Here is an 8,595-nt window from a genome sequence, read left to right on the forward strand (position 1 = left end):
GACACTGTGTGAGGAGCAGGACAGCAGTGTCACACCAGCTATTGCGTTTCCCAGGTGAGAAGAATAGTTTGCTTTGGTTCCAATATTTGAGATCTCAGGGAAGGATCTTGACTGATCTGACTTGAGTTAATTGCCCGCCCTTGAACAGCTGTGATATAGGGTGGGTATCTGAACATACTAGCTCCTGCTTGATTCATGGAGTTTGTCTTCATGACTTTTCTATTGCTATGGTAAGATGCCGTGACCAAGGCAACTTATAAAGAGGGTATTTTTTTTTTTTAAATAAAGAGTTTATTTGGAGCTTACAGTGTCAGGGGATGAGTTTATGATGATTTTGTTAGGGAACATGGCAGCAGGCAGGCAGGCAGGCATGGCACTGTATCAGCAGTTAAGAGCTTACATCTTGATCCACAAACATGAGGCAGAGAAAACTAACTGGGAATGGCGTAGACTTTTGACACCTCAAAGTACACCCCAGGTGATATACCTCCTCCAACAAGGCCACAGCCCCTATCCTTCCTAAACAGTTCTACCAACTGGGGATCAAGTATCATCATATATGAGCCCATGAGGGCAGTTCGCATGCAAACTACCCAGAGTTGGAATAAAAAGACCGGATCTCCTGAACTGCCTTAAATAACCCAAGGACTAGAAGAACTAGGGCTAGCAGACCAAGCAGCAGAAGGAGATGCCTTTTGGTTCAACACATCAAGAGTCTGAATGAAGCTGGATGGCTAGTGAGTGATCTCACATGGTTCCAAACTTCATCTCATCCCATTTTCACAGAAGCCCCTTAGAATCTTGGCACCGTTGACATGGGAGGAGATTAGGAATGAGAGAAGGTAGGTGAGTCCCTAAAGGTTATTTAGCCGGTAAGTAACGGCCCTGGGATTTGAACCTGCGAAGCCTTATTGACCACTGTTTTATGTTGCCTCTCAGATCCATTCTTCAAGACAAACCCTGAGTTGTTTCAGATCAGTACCTGCTTCACCTTCAGCTGGCCTTGAAGCTTTTGAATTCTAATCTTGGCATGAAAGCACTTTTCCCCTGTTTTTCCTGTTTGGGCTGTCAAGGGGGGTGAGGGGACATGCCCACCCCCACTGGTGAGTGCTGACAGTGGGGGAGATGATGACACCCACCCTGGTGAGGGTGATCTTTATTCGGTGTACTAACCCGAGTGCTAGGTTCTTCTGGGAACAACCTCATAGACACACCCAGAATCAATGTTTTGCCAGCTCTCAGGGCATCTTTATTCCAGGCGAGTAAATTATCACAACCATCAATGCAGTAACTCCATGATGAGGCCCAACTGAGGAAAAAGCCCTGGCCTGTAAATGTTGGGTGGGGAATGGCTGTCAGGGAGGTAGCTTCCTTCATGAGGATAGAAGAATCACACAGAAAAGATGGAGACACAGAAGGGGCATCAAGCCGATGCTAGCAGCTGCCTGTACTGTGTGGTCTCTACTCTGTTTCCCAGTAGGCTGTATTTCCTCTAGAGCCCAGGGGTCACATGCAGCCATGTATCCACACAGTAGGCTGGCCTGGATTTAGACACTGAGTGACGGAAGTGTTCTAAAGGTCTATGACGAGGACCACCAGGAGCTCCCTTTGGACTCTGGGAAAACATTTCCTATTGAATTCTGGGTCAGATGATGAGCAGCAACGGAACACAGCACGGAGGATGAGGAGAAAGCAAGAGCAACCGAAGCTGCAGTTGGGACACTTCAGTTTCTACGGCCCCATCTCTTCTCTCTTCACCCTTCGTTTGAGTTTTTACTCAGCTTCATTATTCTTGAAAGGAGAAAGTAAGAGAATTTGTCATTTGAGACAGTCAAGAGCTGTTTTACTTTTCCCCCTTAAATCCAAAGCACCCACAAGGCCACAGTAACACTACGTAATGGGAAGTACAGGACTGTGTTGATCCCCCTCTATGCCTGGGAAGGATAGTATATGGACAGCTAAGGATAAAAGAAGAGTGTGGGCACCGGAGCTCAGATCGGTATATGGTCCGTTTATTTCCTTATTTAGCAGGTTTGTAAACGTCACAAAATTTCAATGTCTCAGATCTCCAGGAGGCAGCAGCCGAAGCTCCTGGATTCACTCGCTTGGTTAGCAGAGGAAGGAACCGTGATCCCGACTCAGACCCCACAGTTCCGAAGCTCTTTGCTTGGTCTCCTTTCGTGGGTCCCTCGCGGATACCCTCAACTCATCTTTGGAATGAAGTGAGGCACAGGGAGTTAGAGAGCCTGGATGGACCAGGTATGAAGTTTTCTTTCCATCTCTCAGCCCCCTGGAAACTCAAGGGATCTCGGTGCTGTCACCGAGCCGTCTCGTCTGTGAAAAGGCAGAAATCTGTGAAAACCCGCACACAGGCTGAGTGTAGGAGCCAGAAAAATTAAGGTCGCTAAAGACACCCAGCAGTGTTCACACTGCAGGTGCCGAGTAGACGGTAACCACAGCTAACCCTGCCTTGGGCTTTGAGGCTCCTTCTTGTTCAGCTTTGCTGGTTAACAGCAGTGGTTGTTGGTGGAGTGAGGAACACTGTAGCGACAGCTGCGTTAGCTGATGTTTGTACAACAGGGAGAAGTCTTCGCACACCAGCAAGCAGCTCATTTATATTCACAATAATGCTCTTACACAGACACCATTATTTATTTGCATCTTACAGTTGGAATTTGTAAGGGTGTGGGGGGGGGGACAAAGAGGACAGATGTAGCTAGTACATAGGACAAGGATCAAATCCAGGGCTTAAGGGTTTTTGTGAGGCACCCACCTCCAGATGGACCTCAGGCTTTGGCCATGACTTCCACCCTCTGCAGAGCCCGAGGCGTTTAAACGGAAGTAGGAAGGCACCTGACAGAATGGCTGTGGTTGCTGACAAGGTAGACTCTGTTGGCTTCTTGGCTCCAATTCCAGGAAGTGACCTGAGGCGGTTGAAGCCAGGGAGAGCAGCGAGGAGAGAGGGTGGGTCATTGTTACAAATTCCCAACAGTCCAGTTCCCAACAGGAGACTCTGCCAAACCTCACTAGGACCGAAGAGACAGAATGAGAGAAATGAGCTTGAGGCTGGAGAGACCCCCGGAGAGAAGCTGAGCGGGTGGGGTGGGGTGGGGTGGGGGCTCCAGGGCTCTCATCTGTCTACTCCATGGGTGAGCGCTGCAGGGGCTTTGCTCCCATTCTCTACTTTCAATTGCCTCAACAAGAACATTGACTTACGAGTATGCATGCACTCTTGTGTTTGTGCGCCTATGTGTGTGCATCTACACTAGTGTGTGTGTGTGTGTGTGTGTGTGTGTGTGTGTGTGTGTGTGCACGCGCGCGCATCCCCACACTCAAGAGGAGAAGAAATGAAGGTCCTGCCATAGACAGCTGCAGGGAACTCAAGCTTTAGGACTGCCCGCTCACTCTCCCCTGAAGCTGAGCTAGCGTCCTCTCCCCCAGCTTGTCAGCAGAGCTGCCAAGCTTCTGATTCAGTGACATTTTACAGGATCGCTGTGTTCTTTCTTCAGAGCCATTGGAGATAGAACTGGGAACAGGAAGCCCACTGTCTTAGAGGATTGCATCAAGAACTGTGTTCCCCAAGCAGCTGATGGCAGTGGGGGTTGGAAGGAAGGAGCCAGCACCCCTGTGTTCCAATCCTGGCATCTAAAATTTTCACTCACTGCCTTTTCTTTAATCCCCTCAGTAAAGCAAGAGTTGGCCAAATTTCCTATTTACAGGTTAAAATCAGGGCTGAGAAACATGAAAATGACTTGCTTACAGCCATTCAGTGAATAAGCATCTTATAGAATATCTAATACACACACATATTATATACACTTTCCACGAGGACCCTTCCTTTGTATCACAAACCTGAATTCCCGAGACAGCCACTGGCTTGTAGGGCAGTGGGATGGTGTGGCTTCAGAGGTTTTCATGCTTCAGCTCCCTCTATAGACTAGAAATCCAGGCCTGTAGGGAGAGCCTCCCTAGACAAGCAGGCAAATATCACCTACCTCTCCGCACACCGGTAGGCCCATTCACTGGCATCCTCTCAGTCATTCCTGCCACACACTGAAGAGCCTTGGAGCTGGAAGAGGGCGTCTGGATCGTTGAGTTGACAGCTCTCTTTCATGGGCTAAAAGTTGCTTAAGGTAAACAGCTCTCTAGTCTGTAATTGGAGGACCACAGACTATGGACACGTTTACGAAAGGAGCAGTTGTTACAAGTACACAAAATGGGCTGTGATGGCAGCGATACAGGGCATTCAGCACACACGTCCAGAACCGTGCGGCAGCCTCGGGCGTGACGGAGGCGGTTTGGGTGCCAGGGATGATGGTTGTGAATGGGGCTGGGGTGGATAATGACAGTGGGAGTAGGGGAGACAGTGGCAAGGATGGTAACAGCGGAGGTGGTGGTGACGATGGCGCTGGTGATGGCGGTGGGGGAGATGTTGACGATATTGGAGTGGTGGAAGAAGTGCTGGTGGCAATGGAGGCAGCAGGTTGGTGAAGAAACCAGGTTGTCAGGAGAGATGACGGTGGTAATGGTGACGGTACGGAAGAAGGCGCCAGGGTTAGGTGGCAGTAGTAACAGCAGACATGGAGATGACCCTAGAGAGTGAGGTGAAAATGTAAGAGGTAGTAGTCTTGGAGAGAGCATCTTACTTCTTAGGCTTAGGGCAAGCCGGATTTCCCAAATATAAAGGAGCCAGCATACACAGGGAGAGCCTGAGGCTCCATGTTGGCAGAAGGCACATTCTTCTCAGAACACCACGTGATTCCTTATGTTGGCCCAGAGCTCATCTCTATGAAGATGAAACAAGAACAGTGTAGATCTTCCTGGCCTGTCCAGTATCTTCTATTCCTATGTGAGTAGACCACAGAGCCCAGGGCTTCTGTGCAAACTCACAGGAACATTCAGGTCTGTTCACTACTAGACATTCATCTTGTAGGCACACATACTCACACACGCACACACACACACACACACACCACGAATCTCCCATTGTGTGTACATCACACGCAGTCACACACACGTGCTCCCTCTCGTTTCTGCTCCTGCTTTTTGTCCTAACAAGCCAGCAGACAGAGGATGGAGTGCGGCTTAGAATGCCACAGGTCCACATCCACTGTCTCTGCCAAGGCTGGCTGCCTCGCACTGACAGCTTTGCCACTGACAGCTTTGCCACTGACTCAGCCACTGAGACACGCTCGGGAAGAAAATCAATATGTTGTTTGTCTCTCTTGAAGTGAGGGCACACCAGATGAAAAAGTCTCAATGGGTGGCTTCTTTGTAGCAGCTGATTCCCTGCTGTGGGCTCCATCTAGTGTGGTCTCACCTGTTAGCAGTGATATCAGGGGTGGTTGATAGAAGAGAACCCTCTTCTGCATAGTCTGTATTAACTACTATGGCTCGTTGGCACTCATGGTGAGTGTTGTGAGCAAGGCTTAATACAGCCAAGACCCATCAAACACCCACTGCTCCACAGTCTCTCTTCCTACAGAAGCATGTGTGGTTCATACTTCATGGGTCCTCCATGCGTTATCACCCCTAATGCTTCCTGTAGTCTGACCTAAATCATAGACTCACTGCCATGTCTGTCCTTAATAATGCCTTTCTTTTCTCCGATGGGGGAAGTAATGACACCTGGGCAAGCTGCTCCATTTCTTGGGCGTGGGCTAGTGCTTTGAAAATGTATGCTAAGGGGAAAGGCGGTGGGGAGGGTGGGACTGGGAGGAGAGGAGGGAGGGGCTGAGATAGGGATTTAAAGTGAATAAATTAACATTTTTTTGAAAAAAGAAAATATATGCTAAGTGAAGAGAACGAGGCCCGAGTGACATGCGTGTGGCAGTTCTTTAGTTTCCCCCAACCCAGGGCGCTCCCCCGTCCCCAGTTCAGTGCAGGCTAAGAGCCAGCCTTAGGCTTTGCAGCCTCCTGGAAGGCAGAACCCCACCCAGTGCTATCAGACCACAAGTAAAGATTCCAAAGATACAGGCTATGCCCTTGCCTTCCTGAATGGACACAGCAACAGCCCGTGTCGGCATCTGGCACGCTCCAGAGACTCGTACAGAGCTCCCTTCATGAGGACAAGATCAGTGGCAACTACAGGCTTTTCAAGGTTTGTGTGGTGACTCAGAAATCAGCCACAAGCAGCACCATGTCCTGTATGGATCAATGGCGTAGCACTGCCCTTTCCTGCCAGTGACATTTCTGGATTGCAGCCTTGATGAAAGGAGAGGCTCCCCAATCAACCATGGGGGAAAAATTCAGCATTTAGGGACCCTAAAACAACGCCTAGGTTCCACAGTGGGCTCTGTTGGCTGAATCCCAGCTGAATCTTGGTCATATCTGGCCATCCACCCATTACCAGCTTCAAGCATCCCACTGGCTTCTGTTGCTGGTCTAGATATGGGGATGTGGGGTGTTTCCCTAAGACTAAGGAATCACAGCCCACTCTAAAAAGCATCATGCATCTTGATTAGGATTAAACAAATCTGATAGCAATTGATTGTAGCCATCAAAAGCCTAAGAGGACAGCCAGCTTGAAGACAAAGCTGCTATGGAAACAACAGGGTAAATTCTGTGTCTCTGATACCCCACAGAGATACAGAACGCACAATGTCCAGGACCTGCCCTACCCTGGGCCTCTAATTAAGTCAAATGAGCTGTTTCCTTCCTGGATCAGTCACCTTGACTTGCCACGGCTCTGTTCCTCATAGCCCAAAGAATCTTAAGTGAGGCGCTCTGTACTGTAGACAAAGAGGAGGGCTCTTCTTGGAGAATGAACAGAAAGCAACAAGTCTGGTTGTCGATTCTGGGATATTTTCATCTGCAGTGACATCAGAGGAGAGCCCTCTCTCTACAGCAGTCCTGCAGAGCAGAAGGCAGGCCTTCGCTCACTGCCCAGGGACAGCAAGGGGAACACAGGCATGGAAGGCAGTCTCCAGTTGGCTGGCCAACTGTCCAGTGTAAGCTTGGCATTCAGACCACGGTTTTCATCCAGCCTTTATCTAGGGGGCTCCATCCAACCTTGAAGAATTACGCCTTAGAAATTCACATTCTTTGGCATGCTTTCTGCGGGCAAGGGAAAAACAGAGAGAGAGTCGAGTCGAGTCTCTCCTTTTTTTAGAATCAGATCTCAGGTGTTGCCTCTTATGATTGACCCAAGAAAGTCAACATTCCCAGCTTTAACAAAAGGCCCTGCTTAAGTTGCACTAGTTGGGAGAAATATTTGTTGGATGAGAAAGAGAAAAAAATGCTCAGAGCAATGACACCAGTATGAATTCCAGAGCCAGAACTGGATTACGAGGATTATTTCTTTGTAGAGCAGGCAATGAACCATGCCTCTCCACCAAGCGTGGGTTTCCAAATCAGCTGGGCTTAGTAAGCATGGGTCAAAAGTGGCACCATACAGCACATACTCTTGTTGTTATGTCGGCAGGAGCAGAGCAGACCCCCTTGTCTGAGTGTAACTGTTTCTGCTCTCTGCTTAGTGTTTGAGCTTCAGCAAGTCTCTTAGCTCGTTGGGCCCCCATCACTTTTTGAGCAAATTTATTACCTGTATTCCCATGGTAACTGAAAAGATAAAGTGTCCACTTGTGCCAGGAATATGAGTAGTTTCTCAATACACAGTATGTAGCTTCAGTTATTGATAACCATCCAGCCCACCTCTCTTCTTTTCTATGACTCGTTTTAGAAAGTCTTCACTCTATCTTCGTAACCTAATATTCTGCTGGCCTTTCATGTCAGCCCCGGATTTGGTGCTCTACTTATTCTTGACTAATAATGTATATACTAAGGGTTTTGGGGAATATGTCTTAGTTAATTATTAATAACTACATGGGATAGGTTCTATAACCACCTTATTTTCCCTGTAGAGGTTCATTCTGACAGGTTCCAGACATTCATGACTTCCTGGTCCCAGGCCATGACCCAGGTCCTTCCGCCTAGATAGGACTCCCTGGGTGTACTGACACATATTACACACAGACCCTGGTTATATGCAGAGGGAGCTCCATGGGGCAATGAGCCCATGAAGCAGGTCCTTCAGGGACATTGGAGAAGTACATGCTTCTCCTTGGCGACTTTGCCTTTCCAAAGACTTGAGTGTGTCCAGTGGGAAACTGTGCCAAGGGATGGGTGATGCTGGGCATTGGCAGGATACTAACAGTTTGAGCCCTTCTGGTGAGGCCCATCCCCTTAGGGGTCAGCCAGTGCCCGCAGACTCTCTTGCAGCTACTTCAGTAAGTTGCCTTTCAATGGGCTTTGCCATCAATATTAAGAAACAGGAGGCAGAAATCAGTGTGGTAAATCAAAGTAATTCTGGCTTGAGATGCTTGTTCTCAGAGAGCCTCACCATTTTGACTTAGTTCAACCAGTATTTTCAAGGGATGTTCTAGGAACTAGACCAAGAGATACTATACTCGGTACTTGGACCAGAGGTAGGTGATTCGCTCTTCTGTCCTAGAGAAGCCCAGAGCCTGGGGAGAGAGGTGAGGAGAGGGACAGTGAGGCAGAGTGGAGTGATTATTGTCCTTTATAAGGTGACCATATATAGCGCACAATCTGGACGAAAGGTCAGTGCTCCATGGAGATGGGGGTCAAAAAAATCTT

The sequence above is a fragment of the Psammomys obesus genome, unplaced genomic scaffold (genome assembly GCF_907164565.1).
Source record: "Psammomys obesus unplaced genomic scaffold, mPsaObe1.curated_primary_1811, whole genome shotgun sequence".
Lineage (NCBI taxonomy): Eukaryota > Metazoa > Chordata > Mammalia > Rodentia > Muridae > Psammomys > Psammomys obesus.